This window comes from Zalophus californianus, chromosome 7 (assembly GCF_009762305.2).
Source record: "Zalophus californianus isolate mZalCal1 chromosome 7, mZalCal1.pri.v2, whole genome shotgun sequence".
NCBI lineage: Eukaryota > Metazoa > Chordata > Mammalia > Carnivora > Otariidae > Zalophus > Zalophus californianus.
In genome coordinates, this window is record NC_045601.1 from 132,927,363 (window position 1) to 132,949,610 (window position 22,248).

General features: G+C 41.5%; 1 long non-coding RNA gene across 2 annotated transcripts in view; it reads left to right on the top strand.

Moving 5' to 3' along the window:
* Positions 1-19,430, top strand: part of LOC113927178 — a 30,133-nt gene extending 10,703 nt beyond the window's left edge. The window contains exons 4-5 of one of the 2 annotated variants that reach the window (XR_003521528.2): positions 5,430-5,536; positions 18,995-19,430. This is a non-coding gene — a long non-coding RNA (uncharacterized LOC113927178). The remainder of the gene's footprint in view (positions 1-5,429; positions 5,537-18,994) is intronic. The other variant, XR_003521529.2, reaches the window with a different exon arrangement.
* The last annotated feature ends 2,818 nt before the right edge of the window (positions 19,431-22,248 follow it).

Here is a 22,248-nt window from a genome sequence, read left to right on the forward strand (position 1 = left end):
TAAAAAGCCAAACTCTGGCCTTTAGAGCTGTTATCCAGGTTCTCTGTAAATTAGGTTCTAGAAACCAATGCCTTGATCCATAGCTGAATGGAGAAAGAGAGGGCAGAGGAAGTCTCTGTGTCAGCCTCACCAGAGAAAAACTAGTTAATCCCAATGGTCTACAACCCATGAGCTGTGCACTTACGTTTCTTTGGGACACTATTCCTAACAAGACATTAGGTATGGCACTCTTCATTATTGTGGGCATGGCGGTGGGGGTGCTCCTCCCTATGTCCGCTGCTTCCTTCCAAAGAGGACCATTAAATCATCCCCACTTTCTTGAAAAATTTAGAAATTTACAACCACCTGATCATTATATCTTCTTTTGGTTCCCTCCCACCCCTGGCATATTGAAGAATTCCAAAACTCAATTTCCCCTTTGAGTCTTAATCATTTAAAGCTAGAAACTGAAAAACAAATGCTCTCTACCACACCTGGAACTCACCTGTAGTTGAAAGTTCTGACCCGCCAATCTGGCTAGGAAAAAAAAGAACCACAATGAAAGGCAGCAAATATTTGTTGCAACCATAATGACATTGTGCTTTTCTTCATAATTTGGTGTCTCTCCCCTTTGTTGCACAATAGAATCACCTGGGAAACTTTAAAAAATACTACTTGTGGGGCCGCCTGGATGGCTCAGTCGGCTAAGCGTCTGCCTTTGCGGCTCTGGTCATGATCCTGGGGTCCTGGGATCGAGCCCCGAGTTGGGCTCCCTGCTCAGTGGAGAGTTTGCTTCTCCTTCTCTCTCTGCCCCTCCCCCACTCCGCTGCTCATGTTCTCTCTCTCTTAAATAAATAAACAAAATCTTAAGAAAATATACTACTCGCTGAGCTCCACTGCAGAGAAATTAAATCAGAATTGGGAGGAATGCGGAGGGGTGAAGAGATAGAAGGATTAGGCATCTGTTTAATTGGTTTTCCCCAGCAATTTGAGTGTGCTGCCAAGGTCAAGAACCACGTGGCCTGCTGTCACCACCGATCACCCCAACCTCCACTGTTCTTTGGTATACTTCCTCATTTTGATGAGGCACATCCTCCAGGAGCCTCTTAAGAAAGGTGCATAGGATGTAAATTTTCTGAGTCCTTAAATGCCTGCAGTGTCACTAATAGGGTGAACCAGCAGTTTACTACATGAACTAATCAGCTCATGGTTTGCCTGTGCATAGAAATTTATATTGAAAATCATGACCCCTCAGGACTTTGGGCATTGCTCAGGAATCCTGGGGGGTTCTGACTCTTCGAGAATCCTGTGGAGCTGTCGAGAAGCCCCCTGCCATTCTCAATGTCATTCATTTAATTGGAACCTACTTTTTCCTCTGAATGCATTGGAATATACTGGACCATTTGAGTCGGGAGACTCACCTCAAACATTTAAAAATTATTTTCTTATTAATTACCTTCCCTCCATTTTCCCTATGTTCAATTTGTGGGACTTCCACTACTTTATCCGACCTCCTGAATTGAGCCTTTGGATAATTTTTTTCTTACTCTTCCATTTTCTAGTTTCTTTTTCCCTGAAGATGTCTTTGACTGTTTTCCAACCTCATGACCAAATTTCTTATTTCAATCAACCTATTTAATGTCTTTTGAATGCTATTTCAGTAAACATGGCAAAAAATTTTCTCTGGAAGTACGCAAGCTGGTTTTGACGTTTATATGGGAAGATAAACAAGAAAGGCCATAAAACGTCTAAGAGGAAGTGCACTGTGAGAGGCCAAAGCCCTATCAGATATCAACACAGTTACAAAGGCTTAGTAATGAAAACAGTGTGGTATTGTGCGTGAAAAGACGCATGGATCCTTGGAGCAGAAGAGAAAGTCCAGAAATAGATCCAACAGATTATAGATAAATTTCATATATGACAAAAGTACCATCTCTATTCAGTGGAGCAAAGATGAACTTTTTAGTAAAAGATATTGCAGTGACCGGGTACCCAGTTGTAATAAACTAGAGTTGGATCCATACTTCATACCATACATCAGGATAGACTCGAAATGGGTCAAAGATCTCCATATAAGGAATTAAACTGTATAATATATGAGTATCTATTACAAGAAAACAGGGGTGAATTCCTTTATAACCAAGAGATAGACAAGGCCTCTCTAATTATGGTTTGAAATTCACAAGTCTTCACAGAAAAGATTGGTAAAGTCAACCACATAAATAACAAAAATGTTTACATGGCAAAAACATCAAAAGCAAAATCAAAAGACAGAGTGGGAGAATATTTGTAAATTATATCACAAAGGGCTAATCTCCCTGTAACATAAATAACTATATATATGTAGATAGACATATACATATCTAGATACTTATCTGTCTGTCTATCTATAAATATATATTGCTTCTAAAAATCAAAACAAAACAAAGGGCAAAGGAGACAGGGAGTTCATGGAAGAAAGAACTATAGATAACTCTTAAACATATGGAAATAGAAACAACTTCACTCTAATAAGAAAAATATAAATGGAAACTGTACCAGGATGCCATTTTTCACCTATCAGATAATCCCCCCCACCAAAAAAAAATCTAAAAATTTGCTATTATCATACTTTGTTGGGAAGGCTCAGAAGAAATAGGCACTCCCATATCTCATTGGTACAAAACTATACAATCCCATAAGGAGGGGAATCTGGCAATATTTGCCAAAAATATATTTTTTAAGATTTTATTTATTTATTTATTTATTTATTTATTTATTTATTTATTTGACAGAGAGAGAGAGTTAGCGAGAGCAGGAACAAAAGCAGAGGGAGCGGGAGAGGGAGAAGCAGGCCTCCCACCAAGCAGGGAGCCCAATGTAGGGCTCGATCCCAGGACCCTGGGATTATGACCTGAGCCAAAGGCAGACGCTTAACAACGGAACCACCCAGGAGCCCCCAGTATTTGCTAAAATTACAGACATATTTTCCCTTTGACACAATGGTCACTCTTCTGGGAATATATCCTATACAATCTACTATGTGAGTATGCAAGAATATGCGTGCAAGTTTATTGATTGTGGCAGAATTTTAAAAATTTACAGATTATAAACTACCCATGTATTTAGCAGTTAAGTACCAGTTCAATAAATGAAGGTACATCTATTTGATGGGATAGTATGCACCTATAAAAAGGAATGTGGAAGATCCCTACTGATGTGAAGACATCTATCTATAGGCCATACCGTAAAGAAATGAAAAGAACAGTGTATATAGAATATTATTTGATTGAATGTATACAGTATGCTACACTTAGTGGAATAAAAATATCTATTATATTTGTCTTCATAGAAACACTGCAAAGATAAATAAGAAACAAATAATATTTTCAAGAGGATTAATTAATCAGCACTCAATTTCTCTAAGGATGTGAAATAGATTTGAGTGACTTGTGAGTTTTTTGTTTGTTATTCTGTTTCCTGAATTATTGATTTTGGTCTCTATATCAGTTAGGAATGCTTTCAGCTATCAGCAACAGAAAAATAAACAAAAAGCAGTTTATTTTTCTCAGATAACAAGAAATAGGGTGATAAGTGGATGCTGGGCACTAGTTAGGATGGGTATCTTTACAGTTCTTTTGGCCTTTTCCTCATGACCATAAGATTGTTGCCACAACTCCAAGCCTCACATCTGCATTCACAGCAAGAATAAAAGGGTAGAATAGGTAATTTCATATATTTCCGATGCTTTTATCAACAAAGCGGAGCTTTGTTTTTTCCAGAAACCCCTAACAGACTTCCCTACACCAGGTCATTTGGCTCCCAAAAGAGAACAGGATTCTCATCATTGGCTTGGACCATTGATGATTCTAGAACCGGGCACATTACTACCTTGAATAAATTGAGGGTTCTATTCAAAGAAAGAAATGGAGAATGGCAGGGTAGGTTATGGTTTCTTTCTGTCATGTTGGAAATTCTCCTCCAAAATCACTGATTATCCATTCTTATCTAAGAGTAAGGTGTCGAAAAAAAGCTGGCGGGACGCAGGAATACATTGGGGGAGGCTTATTGTGGGCCAGGCCTCATGCTAGGATGATTAGCCAGAGAGTCGGCCCTTCTTTTGCAGAACACCAATGACTAGTATGGAGTAGTGGGGTCTGTGGCCCCATTCTATTTCTCCAGGTAGGAGACCTTCTATAAGAGGTCTGCCTTGGAGTCAGGGTGGTTAGCGGTGGGTGCCAGAGGGAGGGGGTTGCCAGTCAGACTTGTCCTTTCCTAGACTCTCAGATTGATCAGGCAATCAATCCCCTTGATGACAACCCCAAGCTTCAAGACCGTCCTCGGGTTCCTGATATCTTGAAGGCAGTGGCTTTCAACTGGGAGTGATCTTGTTCCCCAGATAAGGTTGCCAACATTTAGCAAATGTACAAGGTGCCCAGTTAAATGTGACTTTCTGATAAACAATGAATAATTTGTTAGTGTGAGTATGTTCCAAATATTGCATTATTTATCTGAAATTCACATTTAACTGGGCATCCTGTATTTTATCTGGCAAGTTGGAGGTACCCAGGGGGATATTTGGCAACGCCTGGAGACATTTCTGGTTGTTACAACTCCAGGGGTGGGTGGAGGCCAGGGATGCTGTTAGTCGTCCTGCAATGCCCAGGGACAGTCTTCCCGCCACAAAGAATTATCTGGTCCAAAATGTCAGTAGTGCCGAGGTTGAGTAAACTTGTTCTAGAGCAAAGCCTTTTCTTTTCGGCTTGTCCAGAGAAGAAAGCTCCAGACTCTTGCCTGACATCGTGTGCCCAGGGTGGGACACATTCATTTACTTTTCAAATCTCAGCATGATCTAGTTTCTGTGGTTACGTGACAGACTCAAATGTTCTACCTTCTTCGTTTTATTTGTAAGAAGCAAACCAAGGAAGTGCTGGCCAAGATAAGACAGCATTTCTATTACGTCCAGGGACGCGAGGACCAGCCTGCATATGCCCCTCGAGCCCTTTCGTGGTAAAGACCGTGTCCAGCTCCAGCCTCACAAGGCAGCCCTGAGGAGCTGGGGCGCAGGGTGGAGGGGGGGCCTTGGCCGGCTCTTTCAGGCTGGGGTTTGCACCTTCCTGGCTGTGAGGGGAGGGATGTGAGCCGCACACAGCTGCACTTTTCATGAAGAGCCGCTTTCTTTGCAGACCCAGGGGCGGGAGGCGAGCAGGCGGCAGAAGGTAGGGATGGTATGACGTGGCTGTTAATCAAACAATTTTTTAAGAGAACAGGGGAGGAAGGAAGCAAAGGGGTGGAGAAGGTTCTGAGTGTTTTCTGGTTACGAGATGTGTATAAATCTGTGGGAGGTTATTTGAGGATATTTATCCCAAGCCCTATTCACAGTTGTCCTTGAAATGAATACTGGAACATTAGAATTCAGGGGTCGTCGCTCCTCTTTTGCAACCACTGGCCCCCATTTCCTTTCCTCCCAGCAGACCCCGTGTCTCACACATGTTGGTGTGTGTGTGCAAACAGAATGAACATGGACCATTATCCACCCAGTCTGTACACCTTGATGTCCCTGAGGAAAAAATTACTGGTAGGTTTTATTTTCCTCCTTTATTTTATTCATTTTTAGAAGAAGGAATATAAAAACTTTTTTTTTCTTTTTTTTTAACCGCTCACTGCTGACTCAAGGGTAGAGATTAAGGGGTATTTTGGAGAATTTAAAAATAAAAATCCATTCAGGCATTCATTAAGTCAAGCAAGATGAATCAGGCTGTTGGTTATATAAAAGCTTGGCTTTTTCTGGGAAATCTGTCTTTGCAGTTCAGGGCTTGCTGGAGAAAGGAATGCATGGAGCCCAAAAGGGACTGTGCCGACAGCTTCATAAGCCTAGGTAAAGCCCCTCTTAGGTTCAGCTATGGCTTCGCCTGGCCTAGATAATAAACCTGAGTGGGTGAGGGGTTTCCCTTCGCCATGACCGTTCATCATTTGTGGGTACAGTGAAGTCACTGAGTTTACCGCCAATTAATGTTTGTCATTTCCATCTCAACTTCAGTGACTGAATCTAGTTCTCTCATCTTTGGAAAGTCTTATAAACTAAACTGAATTACAAAAAAGAAAAACGACTCTGATCTCATCATGCATCCTAAAGGTAGTAGAGATGATATCCAAGGGGGGAGAAAAAACCTATTTATGTATGTATGTATATATGTATGTTGTAGGCTCCATGGCCAGTGTGGAACCCAATGCAGGGCTTGAACTCATGACCCTGAGATCAAGACCTGAGCTGATGGGGCGCCTGGGTGGCTCAGTTGGTTAAGCGACTGCCTTTGGCTCAGGTCATGATCCCAGAGTTCTGGGATCAAGTCCCGCATCAGGCTTCCTGCTCAACAGGGAGTCTGCTTCTCCCTCTGACCCTACCCCTTCTTGTGCTCTCTCTCTCACACTCTCTCTCAAGTAAATAAAATAAAATCTTAAAAAAAAAAAAAAAAGACCAGAGCTGAGATCAAGAGTTGGTTGCTTAGGGGCGCCTGGGTGGCTCAGTCGTTAAGCGTCTGCCTTCAGCTCAGGTCATGATCCCGGGGTTCTGGGATCGAGCCCCGCATCGGGCTCCCTGCTCGGCGGGAAGCCTGCTTCTCCCTCTCCCACTCCCCCTGCTTGTGTTCCCGCTCTCGCTGTGTCTCTCTCTGTCAAATAAATAAATAAAATCTAAAAAAAAAAAAAAAAAAGAGTCAGACGCTTAACCAACTGAGCCACCCAGGCACCCCAGAAAGCTATCATTTATTGAGCAATTGCTATTTGCCAGACACATTGCACTGTGTGTACATAATTCCACCAAATGATCCAACAACCTGATGGGGAAGATACTACTGTACTTCCCATCTTAAAGATGAGAAACAGAGTTTCTTACTAGCCACAGAGTTAGTAAGTCGCAGAAGTAGGCATATTCCACTTTTTCGGCTTAATATTGAACATGACCTCTTCCGTGTTATAACTCTTAACATTTTAATTGTACAATGTTTTGAGTTGCTCTCTCACAATTTTTCACCTATCATTGAACATCTGGGTTACTTCCAATTTCTTAAGGTTGCGGATCATGTTGAACTTTATTTATGATTATGAATAGTGTAATGAACATCTTTGAGCAAAATTATTTTCAGATTTAGGTGTTTGTAAGGATAGATTTCCAAAAATGAAAATGGAATGTTGTCTTTTATTGTTTTTGTTGATTATTGAAGTATAATTACATACAGTGTTATATTAGTTTCAGGTGTACAATGTAGAGATTCAACACTTCCATACAACGCCCAGTACTCAGCACAACCAGTGCACTCCGTGATACCCATCTCCTATTTTACCCAACCCGCCTCCACCTCCCCTCTGATGACCATCAGTTTGTTCTCCATATTTAACAGTCTGGTTTTTTGTTTGTTTTCTTTGTTTGTTCACTTGTTTTGTTTCTTACATTTCACATATGTGTGAAATCATGTGCTATTCATCTTTCTCTGACTGACTTATTTCACTTAGCATTATACCCTATAGGTCTATCCATGTTGTTGCAAATGGCAAGATTTCATTCCCTTTTTTCTGGCTGAGTAATATTCCAGTGTGTGTGTGTGTGTGTCTGTGTGTGTGTGTGTGTGTGTGTGTGTGTGTGTATGGACCATCTCTTTATCTGTCTACTGATGGAAACTTGGGTTGCTTCCCTACCTTGGCTATTGTAAATAATGCTGCAGTAAGCATAGGGGTGCACTTTTTATATTAGTGTTCTCCTTTTCTCTGGGTAAATACCTAGTAGTGAAATTACTGGGTCATGTGGTATTTCTATTCTATCAGTTTTTTGAGGAAACTCCATACTGTTTTCCACAGCGGCTACACCAATTTGCATTCCTACCAACAGTGCACAAGTGTACCTTTTTCTCCACATCCTTGCCAACTCTTGTTATTTGTCGTTTTTTTGATACTACCATTCTGACAGGTGTAACGTGATATTTCATTGTGGTTTTAATTTGCATTTCCCAGGTGATTAGTGATGTTGAGCGTATTTTCATGTGTCTGTTGGCCATCTGTATGTCTTCTTTGGAAAAATGTCTATTGAGGTCTTCTCTCCAATTTTTAATTGGATTATTTGTGGGTTTTTGGTGTTAAGTTATGTAATTCTTTATATATCTTGGATATTAACCCCTTATTGAATATATCATTTGCAAATATCTTCCCCTATTCCATAGGTTCCCTTTTGGGTTTTTGTTTATTTGTTTGTTTGTTAAGATTTTATTTATTTATTTTGAGAGAGCATGAGCATGGGTGGGGGGGAGGGGCAAAGGAGAAGCAGACACCCCGCTGAGCAGGGAGCCAGATGCAGGACTCGATCCCAGGACCCTCGGATCATGATCTGAGCCCAGGGCAGATGCTTAACCAACTGAGCCACCCAGGCACCCTGCCTTCTTGTCTCATCAATTGTTTCCTTCACTATTCAAAAGCTTTTAATTTTGGCATAGTCCAACAGCTTAATTTTGCTTTTATGTCCCTCATCTGAGGAGACATATCTAGAAACATGTTTCTATGGCTGATGTCAAAGAAATTACTACATACATTTTCTTCTAGGAGTTTTATGGTTTTAGGACTCATAATTAGGTCTTCAGTCCATTTGAGTTTATTTTTATGTCTGGTGTTCGAAAGTGGTCCAGTTTCATTCTTTTGCATGTATCTGTCCAGTTTCCCCAACATTTGTTGAAGACACTGTCCTTTTTCCATTGTATATTCTTTTCTCCTTTGTCAAAGACTGACCATATAAGTATGGGTTTATTTCTGAACCCTCCATTCTGTTCTATTGATCCATATGTCTTTTCTTGTTCCAACACCATACTGTTGGGATTACTTGAGTTTTGTAATATATCTGGGATTGTAATACTTCCAGTTGTTTTTTTCTTTTTCAAGATTGCTTTTGCTTTTTGAGGTCTTTTGTGGTTCCATACAAATTTTAGGATTATTTGTTCTATTTCTGTGAAAAACATTGTTGGTGTTTTGATGGGAATTGCATTAAATCTGTAGGTTGCTTTGGGTAGTATGGACATTTTAACAATAATGTATCTTTCAATCCATAAGCACAGAATACCTTTCCATTCATTTGTGTCAGGTTCAGTTTCTTTCATCAGCATTTTACAGTTTTTGGAGTATAGGTCTTTCACCTCCTTAAATTTATTCCTAGGTGTTTAATTTTTTTGGTGCAGTTGTAAATGGGATTATCTTTATCTCTCTGCTACTTCATTATTAGCATATAGAAATGCAACAGATTTCTGTATATTAATCTTGTATCCTGTAACTTTACTGAATTCATTTATCAGTTCTAGTACTTTTTTTTGGTGGAGTCCTTAGAGTTTTCTAGATATAATATCATGTCATCTGCAAATAGTGAAAGTTTGATTTTTTCCTTACTAATTTGGATGCCTTTTATTTCTTTTTCTTGTCTGATTGCTGCAGCTAGGACTTCCAGTACTATGCTGAATAAAAGTGGTGAGAGTGGACATCTTTAATCTTTAATAAAAACTAGAGCATAAATAAATGAAATAGAGACTGAAAAAAACCAATAGAGCAGATCAATGAAACCAGGAACTTGCTCTTTTGAACAGATAAACAAAATTGAAAACCTCTGGCTAGACTCGTCAAAAGAAAGAGAGGACTCTTAATAAGTAAAATCAAAATCAGATAAAGACATTAAAAAACTACAGGGACGCCTGGTGGCTCAGTCGGTTAAGGGTCTGCCTTCAGCTCAGTTTGTAATCCCGGGGTCCTGGGATGGAGCTCCATGTTGGGCTCCCTGCTCAGGGAGGAGTCTGTTTCTCCCTCTCCCTCGACACCTCCCCCTGCTTGTGCTCTCCCTCGCTCTCGCAAATAAATAAAATCTTAAAAAAAAAAAAACCCAAAACTATAGGACAACATCTCTGATGAACATAAATGCAAAAATCCTCAAAAAATATTAGCAAACCACATTCAACAATACATTTAAAAACTGCCATGATCAGGTGGGATTTATTCCAGTGATGCAAAGGTCATTCAATATTTACAAATCAATCAACATGATACAGCACATTAATAAGAGAAAGTTTAAAAACCATCTGATCATCTCAATAGAGGCAGAAAAAACATTTGACAAAATACAACATCTATTCATGATAAAAACTCTCAACCAAGTAGACTTAAAGGGAACATACCTCAACATAATAAAGGGCATATATGAAAACCCCACAGCTAACATCATATTCAGTGGTAGAAAACTGAGAGCTTTCCCTCTAAGGAAATGGAATGTTTTTAAGGAGTTTTACCTGTAGAGAATCATTGATGTCCAAAGAGGCCCGTTTCTCTGTATCTCTAAAGAGGCAGCAGAAGGCAAGCTGAGGACAAAGCACAAGCTAACGCCCTGCAACCTCCCCTGCCCCCCCCCAACTCCTGGGTGGAATACTTGTGACATTTCTCCAGGAAGCTCCCAACTGTCTTAATGTTAATGCCTTACTAGAGGGAAACACAACCTTCACTTGACAATGGCAAGGCCTCCAGGTCCTCTTTAGCATATGAAAGTTCTTTTGAAATCTTCCCTTTTCCGGGTGCCTGGGTGGCTCAGTTGGTTGAGCGACTGCCTTCGGCTCAGGTCATGATCCTGGAGTCCCGGGATCGAGTCCCGCGTCGGGCTCCCTGCTCGGCGGGGAGTCTGCTTCTCCCTCTGACCCTCCTCCCTTTCGTGTGCACTCTCTCAAATAAATAAATAAAATCTTTAACAAACAAACAAACAAAACTTCCCTTTTCCCTTACCGCCCCCAACTCTCAAGTATATCATCAGCCACCCCTCACAGCCCCCCAACTCTCAAGTATATCATCAGCCACCCCTCACAGCCCCGGGGCAGCAGCTCTTTCTGCCCACGGGTCCTGTCCCTGAGCTTTAATAAAACCACAGTCTTGCACCAAAGACGTCTCAAGAATTCTTTCTTGGCTGTTGGCTCCGGACCTCACCCCACCAAACTTCACCTACACTCAAAACTACATCACTCTCACCCCTGAGAGCTTTCTCTGTATCCTTGCTTAGTAAAACTCTATCGCTTTACTCCCTCTCCTTTGTCCATGAGATTAATTCTTCGACTCCATGGGACAAGAACCTCACTCTCCTGCTTCATCTCCATCAGCAATAAAAGTTATTACTGAAAATGTAATTTGTTAATTTTTTCAGAAAGAAATTTATTGTAAGTGGTTTGATTTTAATTTTGCTTTATAAGTAATCAGGTCAATTTCTTTTCACTCATACATTTCTTGGCCTGAAAGAAATCTCCTTTTATGAATTTCTTTTCATCCAGTTATCAGTCGGGGCTTTAATGTTTTCTTAACCAATTTCAGTGAATAATGAGATAGCAAATATTTTGCCATTTGTTAGAGTCTCAGTATTGTCCTCAGGTTGCTATTTCCTTTAGTGTTTGATGACTTATTTCCTAACATTTGAAAACCTCTTGGTGTTTTTCACTGTGACGTCTTTCATTCAGAGTTCAGATGCTTACTTCTCTTTTCTCTGAGGAACCTGTGCTTGACGCTTCTGCGAAATTTCTCAGTCATATTTATAAAAACTGAGGTTCAAAATAACACAGCGAAAAACAACATACCCTGTCTCCACCCCAGCTCTACAAACTACCCAGAACTGATAGGGGCAAGCCAGCCCCCACGCACTTTGGGCGCCTCGGTTCCCCTGGCAAGCCATCCCAGTATTTAACAGCTCTCATTATGTGACACTGAAAATTCTCCATTACAGCTAATTTGACACTGTTCTTCTGCCACACAGATCTGTTTGCCTTTGTTCCCTTCTCTGGCAGGGACAGAACAGCTAGGCATTGTTCCAGGCAATTATTTCTCATGGGTAACACTCGCCCAGGGCATGGTGGGCTCTCAATAAATGTTTCTTGATTCAAGTTGATATTGAAAATCTCTCATTAGATCTAGTCTCAGGCTTTCTTTCTCAAAGTTGAATGAACTAACAATCCTCCCCCCAGCCCCCCAATCATCTCTGTGTCTAACTTACTTCCAGGAACTCCTGGTCCTCTTGAAGCATAGACTCCAAGTTGAGATGAGAAGTCTGTGTCCTCAGGTCACCCCTGCCCCAGTACTCTCCCAGGGTGGGAGCATCTGATGTGGGAAACAAAGGCAGAAGAAAAATTATTAAATTTCCATACTACCTACAGTCCACTGACAAGTCCTTGAAACAGGTAGAGTGACATTCCTCTAGGGACTCAACTGTCTTGATGTTAAGACTTTGCTAAGGGCAGAGGGCAATCATAGCCAAACCCTGCCCTGCCCAGGATCCTATAAGTCTACTTTAACATATAAAAATTCTTTTGGAAACTTAGTTTATCTCTAAACCCCCAAGATACCCGTTGGCAATCATGCCCCAAGGATATGGCCCACGGATACACATCTGAAGGGTCTCATGACTAAGGTTTTATTAGACCGTAATACATGACCTTTTCCCAACAACAGCTAGCCCCCTCAAGGCCCTGGAAACCTTGCTTCCAAAATTCCTCAGAGACTTATGCTCTCCCAAACCCCCTCTCAACTTGAAAGTAGATAATCAGCCCCTCTTCTATGACCCCAGTGCAGCTGGTTCTGCCCGCAGCTCCTGTCCCCATGCTTTAATAAAACCACCTTTTTGCACCAAAGACATCCCAAGAATTCTTTCCTGGCCATCGGCTGCGAACCCTAATGTCTTTCCTACATCACATGGCGCCCATCAGAGTCTCATCTGGACTCTGAACCACAGTGCAAACTTGGTGAGTACTTTCTCTTCTTCTGCTTTGTTTCCCACATTAGATCCAGTTTGTCCCCCGCCCCCAAGATGTGGATGGCCTTCACTAGGGTGTTTTCCCTGGAATAAATATAGGCTGAGATAAAACCATCAGGGTGGTGGAGAGAGGACTGGCTGGGATAGAACTGAGCTCTCAGGTCCAGGGTGCCAGGCACAAGCTATAACTATGTGGCTCACAAGCAGACCTTGGATTGAAGTTTAACCCATTTCAACCATAACAAATCGTCACAGTTAGTGAAAATATTTATCATCAACACAAGAGGATGTGTTAAAGTCAACAGATAGTTTTATATATATTATATATAACTCCCAAAATGATTAAGATAGTCTTTTTTTCTGAGAACAGCTTACATTCCCCAGTCCTTAAAATACTCTCAGGAAACACCAGACTAAGAAAAGAAATAATGCTAGAAGCCCTATTTCTGTGTCACTTTAGAGCTGAGTAATCGTTATTCCTTTGGAATGAAGGGCCTGCAGCCCAGAAGAGGGGTGGGCCTCAAGTGACCCTTGTCTTTACTTTGATCATATGTGGTTTTGATGTAGTTTTTGGAGTAGTGTTGGTGGGGTTCGGAGCCAACAGCCAAGAAAGAATTCTTGAGACGTCTTCGGTGCAAAAAGGTGGTTTTATTAAAGCCCGGGGATAGGACCCCGTGGGTAGAAAGAGCTGCTGCCCCAGGGCTGTGAGGGGCAACTGATTATATACTTTGGGGCTGGGGGAAGAAAAGATAAGGGAAGTGCCCAAAGGATGTTCATTTGCTAAAGAAGACTCATAGGATCCTGGAGGCCTTGCTATTGTCAAGCTAAGGTTGTTTTTCCCTCTATCAAGGTATTAACATTAAGACCATGGGGAGGGATGCCTGGGTGGCTCAGTTAGTTGGGTGTCTGCCTTTGGTTCGGGTAGCGGTCCCAGGGTCCTGGGATTGAGTCCCACATCGGGCTCCTTGCTAGGCGGGGAGCCTGCTTCTCCCTCTGCCCCTCCCCCTGCTTGTGTGTGCATGCTCTCTCTCTCTCTCTCTGACAAATAAATAAAATCTTTAAAAAAACAAAAATTGACTTAAAAAAAAAAAAGACAGTGGGGAGCTTCCTGGAGGAGTGTTATACTCTGCCTGCCTCAAGTATTTGTCAATGAGCTGCAGGTTATAGGACATTTAATTTTATTTATGTTTCCTTCTGCCTTTGTTTCCCACATCAGTTTGAATTTTAAATTATTAGAAGTTTTTCTTTCCAAGGTTTCACAACCTTAGTTGTGACTAAAATTGAATTGACAATGCGCGACGTGAGGGCCCAAATGGTGTGCAAAAGCCTCATTCACAGGCGAAAGCCATTGCATCAAAAAGGAACTATTCTGTTTTGTTTTACTTATTTGGCCTAAAGAGAAACCCATTTTCAATCTCCCTCTTTACCTCCAGTTTAATTTTTTGTCAGAGGGGAAGGAGTTAATGGCTTAATGAAAGGCTCCCTGTTACCTTCCTTGGATGCTAAATAGAGTCCCCAGAAGAGAGAATCTCCATCTTCTACTGCTAACATTCTGTGGCTTCTATTTCTTTATTTCTTTTTTTTTTTTTAAGATTTTATTTATTTATTTGACAGAGAGAGACACAGCGAGAGAGGGAACACAAGCAGGAAGAGTGGGAGAGGGAGAAGAAGGCTTCCTGCGGAGCAGGGAGCCGGATGCGGGACTCGATCCCAGGACCCTGAGATCATGACTGAGCCGGAGGCAGACACCTAACTACTGAGCCACCAGGCGCCCCTGTGGCTTCTATTTCATAATCATCTTTGTTTATGTACATCTTTGAATCTGGAACACCCTGCCTATCAGATTTGTGTGAAAGTTTCATTCTGCATCCTAAAAAAAAAGGTTGACCACAATCTCTCCCATCCTCTGATTGAACCAGCCAGGAAATCCCTCGGCCCGGGGCGGGGAGTGCCGGTTGTGCTCATGCAGACTTGCAGGTACTTGTCCTTTGCAAAACCCGCACCTGCCTACTTTTTGTGACCAGGACACTGAGATGTGGCAGAACCCCCCAAAACCTTTCGTTTTCTTTTTGAGCTAGCCGCAAGATGACTCGATGGTCGATTGGAAAAAAATGACCTTACAGTGGTTTAGCTGAGGAGTTTTGTTTCTCTACATATAATGGGCTCTGTTCCTACCCGCTCTGGGTCAGATGGCCGTATGCTTGCCTTCTCCAGAATACTGCTTTATGCTGCCCCAGAGATAAACAACTGACAGCGAAGGTCTTAGAAAATTAGTTGGTGCCATGAGGACAGGCAGAATGCAAGAGTGAACAAAGAAGTTGATTTAGGCAAAAGCTTTTCAACTCAGATTGAAGAATGATCCATTTTCTTTGATTCTCTCATTAAGTCACTATTGCTTAATTACAGCACTCTCTGGAAGGCGAAGGAAACTGAGTTGGAATTCCCTTCCCGAGCTTCCCCCCACCCCCCAGTCTTTCTGAGGAGCCTAAGAAGGGACTTTGGAAGACAAGCACTATCCTGATGCTAAAGCCCAGCCTCTACTGATTGTGCTCGGTGATGCACGAGGGTTCCTTCTAGCACTTTTAACCTCTCCTGCCCTGAGTGTCCTACAAAAAGGTGTAGTATTTTTGCCACTTATATTTTAAACTGGCCCTACAATTAAGAATAATAGAACATTAGCTACCAATTGCATTTAAGAAATGGCTACTACATTAAGCTAAAATTCTTTCTGTTTTATATCAGTTTTAGTGACCTTGGGTCTAAATCACCTCTTCCATTAATCCCTCAGAAGGTCATTTTTAGAACATGAGTGTGAATAGATAAAACACAGGGAGAAATATCTCAGGTGACAGTTTTAGTGTGTGGTTACAGCAATGAACTGGATTGATTGAGAAGTCCCACTGGGGCAAGGTTATTGACCCTTCCCTGGCCAGTACTCCCCTAAGCCAAGCTTTGAAACGAACCAGCTCAGTGCTTAATTAATCCTTCTCTTTGCTTTGACTTTTAAAGTGGCCTTGATCAAGGGCAGCCTTCTTCCAATGAATGATATAGTGTCGGAATTTTCTTTTTCTATCAAATTATACAATCCCAGGTTTGACAGTGCCTCACGCCTGACTTTGGGCCAGCCACTTACCCTCTACATCCAGGTGGCTGCTCTTAAAACAGAAGATGTTAACATTGACCTGAAGATTCAGGGACAATTAAGTTATTAATGATTTGAATGCACTTAGGACCTATAAAGCTCCATAAAAATCCCTCCTGCAATAATATACAGGTAACATAAGGAAAACGCAATAGCCAGTCACCATAGTGGAAGTGAACCACTTGGGCGCCATTTTGGTTTTCCGTGAAAGTAAACAAAGGAGGACATATATCCCTTTTCCACCTCAAGGTTTTTGCCGAAGTTCATGAATACCTGCGAACCTGCCTTCTAGTTATTTTCCTGTGGCTGTCATGTAACGATTTGACATGATTTAAAGCTGTCTTTATATGTCAAAAAGCTTGGGGTGTCCTCATTGCCTTTGGCCTTTTTTTGACCTAGAAAGTAGAAAGCAAAGCTTGTGTTACTAAACATGTTAGCAGAAAATGCTAACGGGTTTGGAGCACAGAAGGCTCTGTCTAGAAACTATGGTGGGGTATGTGGAAGAAGAGATGGACAGGCGAGTGGGTGTCAACCATGTCAGTCATCTTTGTGTTTTGGAAAATGTGTAGGTACACTACTGTCCTGTGAAGAGTTTCTAGACCAGAAAAGGCCAATGTAAGACAACACTTGAAAGAGACCGTCCCCACTGTTGGGTGGACATTTTCCTTCTCTTTGGGTCCTCAACATCTGTACCTCCTTCCAATATTTGGGGAATTCTCCCACTTTAGGAGTTTTGGTGGGAGGCAGAATCTGCCTTCCACTCTAGAAGGTGAAAATGCAAGATACCTGCTTTCCCCAGGGCATAACCACAGGACAGAGGTCTACCAGACAGAGGCACCTGCTCTGGACTTTGAAAACAGAACTGGTAACATGAAGAAAGGACCGGAGGAACTCTGTGTGACAATGGCAAAGGATCCCACCTTCTTGGGCAACAGAGGGAGTGGTGCGTTGGCAGCATCCACATCCAGAATGAGCAGTCTGTTTCAAGTTTAGTGTGTTCCCAGCTTCATATATGTTCTTCCTACAGAAGTTCTATAGTGGGATTTTGAGCATTGCTCCTGGCTGAAGGTCCCAGACCTGGTCCCAGTGATACTGTGATACCCAAAGCCCTTTCGTTATTAATAACCTAATATGAAAAATGTTCATCTTTTGCATATGTATTTGTCCAAACATATACAAACCCTTTATCTCCCCACCCTCTAGTTCTCCTGATATAATTTACTTACCATAAAATTCACACACTATAGTTGAACAGCTCAATGTGTTTTAGTACATTTATAGAGCTCCATAACCACCACCACAATTGAGTCACATTTTTATTTTGTTTTAGTATATTGTTCTAGGAATTTTAACAGATTTGTTTAACTACCCCCAAAATCAGGATACAGAACAGTCTTCTTTACCCCAGAGGACTTCCTCCTGCCCTCTATAGTTATACCTTCACCACACCTAGCCCCTGGCAGCCACTGACCTATTCTCTGCCTCTAGAATTTTGTCTTTCGTGAGATGTCATACAGTGGGTAGTCTTTTGTGTCTTTGCATAATGCTTTAGAGAGTCATCCAAGTTGTTGCATTTGATATTAGTCTATTTCTTTTTTTTTTAAGATTTTATTTATTTATTTGACAGAGAGAGAGACAGTGAGAGATGGAACACAAGCAGGGGGAGTGGGAAAGGGAGAAGCAGGCTTCCCGCCGAGCAGGGAGCCTGATGTGGGGCTCGATCCCAGGACCCTGAGATCATGACCTGAGCCGAAGGCAGTTGCTTAACCAACTGAGCCACCCAGGCGCCCGATATTAGTCTATTTCTTTGTGCCGAGTGGCAATATGTTGTATAGCTGGACCACAGTTTATCCATTTACTTTTTTTTTTAAGATTTTATTTATTTGTTTGAGAGACAGAGAATGAGAAATAGAAGCACAAGAGGGAAGAGGGTCAGAAAGAGAAGCAGACTCCCTGCCGAGCAGGAAACCCGATGCAGGACTCAATCCCGGGACTCCAGGATCATGACCTGAGCCGAAGGCAGTCACTTAACCAACTGAGCCACCCAGGCGCCCCTATCCACTTACTTTTTGATGGGCATTTGCATTGTTTCTGGGTTTTGGAGGGAAGAATTATGAATAGAGTTGCTATCCAATACCTTCTTTTATGTTTTAAAAAATATTTTTCATTTTGGAATAATCATGAACTTTTAAAAAAAGTTGGGAATACTATACAAATAACATTTTTCTAAACCATTTGAGAGCAGTTGATAATCTGATCTTACCCCCCAAAACTTAAGTATGTAATTTCTACACAGAAGAACATTCTCCTACGAAATCACAGTACAATGGTCAAATCAGGACGTCCATCTTGATACATCACTGCTACCTCATCCTCAGAGTCATTCAAGTTTATTCAGTTGACCCACTGGTGAATTGTATGGCAAACGTATCCAGGTCATAATCACACAGAGTATTTAGCTATCATGTTTCTTGAGTCTCCATCTGTCTGGAAGAGTTCCTCAGTCTTTCAGTGGCTTTCATGACCTTGCCACTTTCAAAATTAACAGTCCAGTTCTTTTGTAGAATATCCTCCAATTTAGTCTGTCTGATGTTTCCTCAAGATTAGATTAAGGCTATCGATTTTGAAAGTGATTGTATCCTTTAATTTCTGTTTGTACTGTTACTGATGACATTCATTTTGATCCCTTGATTAGGTGGTACATACCAGGTTTGATAAATACTTTGTGGGATGATATTTGGAAACTATCCAGATATCCTGTTCTGTATCAAACATGCACACTCTACATATAAAATAAATGCATATGTTTAAATATACATATCATGTATCTATATTCCCATGATATCCTGTTTTATTTAATAAGTTATAATTATCAATCCTGCATCCTTCTGATGGCCCCATTATTCTTGGAGCATATTCTTGCTTTCTGGAACTACAAAATGTCCCAGGATCATCGTGTTCTTTTCTTGTGCCAAGTATGTTAATTGATATTGGGTATTGCTGCTCCCAGTCTTTCAATAGACAGAACTAGGGAAAATATGTATGTATATGCACATATATGTTCACACATTTTTAAAAGATTTATTTATTTATTTTAGAGATTGAGAGAGAGCACAAGCAGGAGGGGCAGAAGGAGAGACGACCTCAAGCAGACTCTGTGCTTGAGAGAGCACGGAGCCAAACGAGGAGCTCGATCTCATGACCCCGAGTTCACGACCTGAGTGGAAACCAAGTCAGACGATCAATTGAGCCATCCAGGCACCCCACATATACACACTTATGTTTCATCCTTCTTTCATCTGTCATCTATCATCATCATTTATCAGGGTTTTTATATATTTTAGATGTTAATTCCTTATCACATATGATTTGCAATTTTTTTTTCTCATTCCATAGGCTTCCTTTCCATTTGGTTTATGGTTTCTTTTGCTGTACCAAAGCTTCTTTATTTGATGTAGTCCCATTTATTTTTGCTTTTGTTGCCCTAGCTTTTGGTGTCAAATAAAAAAACTCATTTCCAAAACCAATGTCAAGAAGCTTACCACCTAACTTTTCTTTTACTTTTATGATTTCAAGTCTTACATTCAAGTCTTTAATCCATTCTGAGTTAATTTGTGTGCATGGTGTAAGAGTGGGGTCCAGTTTCATTCTTTCGTATGTGGTTGTCCAGTTTTCCCAGCACCATTTACTGAAAACACAATCCTTTCCCCATTTTTATTTGTGACTCCTTTGTCATATATAATTGATCACATATGTGTGAGTTAATTATTAGTGGGCTCTCTATTCCATTGATCTATGTTTCTCTTTATGTCAATACCATACTGTATTGATTACTATAGCTTTGTCATACAGTCTGAAATCAGGAAATGTGATGTCTCCAGCTTTGTTCTTCTTTCTCAAGATTGCTTTGGCTATTTGGGGTCTTTTGTGATTCCATGCAAATTTTAGAATTGTTCTATTTCTGTGAAAAATGTTAGTATTTTGATAGGGATTGCATTGTTTTTATTGATTGCTTCGGCTTTGAGTAGATGGACATATTCAACAATATCAGTTTTTCCAATTCATGAGCATAAAATATCTTTCCATTTATTTGTGTCTTCCTTAATTTCTTTCATCAGTGTACAGATCTTCCACCTCCTTGGTTAAATTTATTCCTAGGTATTTTATTCTTTTTGAGGCAATTGTAAATGGGATTGTTTTCTTAATTCCTCTTTCTGTTAGTTCATTATTAATGTATAGAAATGCAGCTGAGGGGCGGAGCAAGATGGCGGAGGAGTAGGAGACCTAGATTTCGTATGGTCTCAGGAATTCAGCTGAATAGGGATCAAACCATCTTGAACACCTACGAACTCAACAGGAGATCAAAGAGGAGAGTAGCAACAACTCTCTGAACAGAGAAGCGACTACTTACTGGAAGGTAGGACGTGCGGAGAAGTGAATCCGAGGCGATATTCGGGAGGATAGACGGCGGGGGAGGGGGCCTCCGTCGGCCGCTTCTGGCAAGTGATAGAGCCGCGGAGCACAAAATCGGAACTTTTAGAAGTCGGCTCCGCTGAGGGACGTCGCTCCAGTGGCTAAGCGGGGGGTGGAATCCTCCCGGGACAGTGTGGTCTCAGGACCCTCGGGGTCACAGAAAGACCGGGGGTGGGTGCCTGAGTGCGGCAGAGCTCCCAGGTATCGGAGCGGGGAAGCCGGCTGCAGAGACGGAGCAGAGGCGCGGGCTCTCAGCTCGGGGTTGCCATAAACTGTGATCCGCGGCCCAGTCGGGCCACTGCTCCTCCAGCAGGGACCCAACAAGTGGCAGATCTGGGGAGACGCCCCTGCCTCCCCCGGGAGGAGCGGCACGGGAGCGCACCGCAGGGATCTGCTGGGTTTGGAGACTGCACATGGGGTCGGGTGCCAGAGATAGAAACGCTCTGTCACAGGCCGGGTGAGCACGGAGTGCGACCGGAGACCAGGGAGACGGGAGTGACTGCTTTTCTCTGGGGGCGCACTGAGGAGCGGGGCCCTGAGTTCTCAGCTCCTCCGGGTGGAGCTTGGGAGGCCACCATTTTCACCCTGGTCCTCCAAAGCTGTACCGAGAGCTTGCAGGGAACAAAAGCTCCTGAGAGCAAACCTGAGCAGCTTGCTTAGCCCGGACCGACAAGGGCGGGGCAATTCAGCCTCCGGCAAAGACATTTGGAAACCACGGCAACAGGCCCCTCCCCCAGAAGATCAGCAGGAACAGCCAGCAAGCCAAGACCAAGTTTACCGATCAATGAGAACTGGAGAACTCCAGCGCTAGGGGAATACTGCACATAGAATTCATGGCTTTTTTTTTTTTTACCATGATTCATTAGTTCATCAAAGTTAATTTTTTTAACTGTTTTTTTTTAATTTTTCTTTTTCCCTTTTACAACCAACATCTTATCAATCCCTTTAAAAAAAACATTTTTTATTTTTCATTTTTAGAGTCATATTTTATCCCTTCATAGTAGTTACCCTTATTTTTGGCATATATATATATAAGTGGTTCTCTCTTTAAAATTTTGAGATACAGTTTCTTTTAACAGATCAAAATATACCCTAAATCACTAGTATATGGCTTTGTTCTAGTCTCCTGCCTGATCACATTCTCTCCCTTTTTTCTTTCTTTTTTTTTAAATCTTCTTCTTTCTTTTTTCAAACAACTTATCTTATCAATTCCTTTTATAAAATCTTTTATAATTTTCATCTTTACAGTCATCTTCCATCCCTTCATTGTATCAACCCTTATTTTGTACATATATGTCTTTCTTCCTTTAAAATTTTAGGAGGCACTTTTTTCTAACAGACCAAAATACGCCCAAAATCTAGTGTGTGGCACTGATCTATGCACTAGCCTGATCATATTTGATCATATTCTGCTTTTTTTTGTATTGTTCTGTTTTTGTTTTTATCTTTTTTTTTCTCTTTCTTTCCCTTTCTTTTCCCCTGGTTTCAGGTCTTTTCTGATTTGTATACAGTATATTTGCTAGGGACGTTGTTAACCTGTTAGCATTTTGTTCTCACATTCATCTATTCTCCTCTGGACAAAATGATAAGACGAAAGAAATGACCTCAGCAAAAAGAACAAGAGGTAGGACCGTCAGCCAGGGACCTACTCAATACTGACATTAGTACGATGTCGGAGCTAGAGTTCAGAATCATGACTTTAAAGATACTAGCTGGGCTTGAAAAAAGCGTGGAAGTTATTAGAGAAACCCTTTCTGGAGAAATAAAAGAACTAAAATCTAACCAAGTCGAAATCAAAAAGGCTATTGATGAGGTGCAATCAAAAATGGGGGCACTAACTGCTAGGATAAATGAGGCAGAAGAGAGAATCAGTGATATA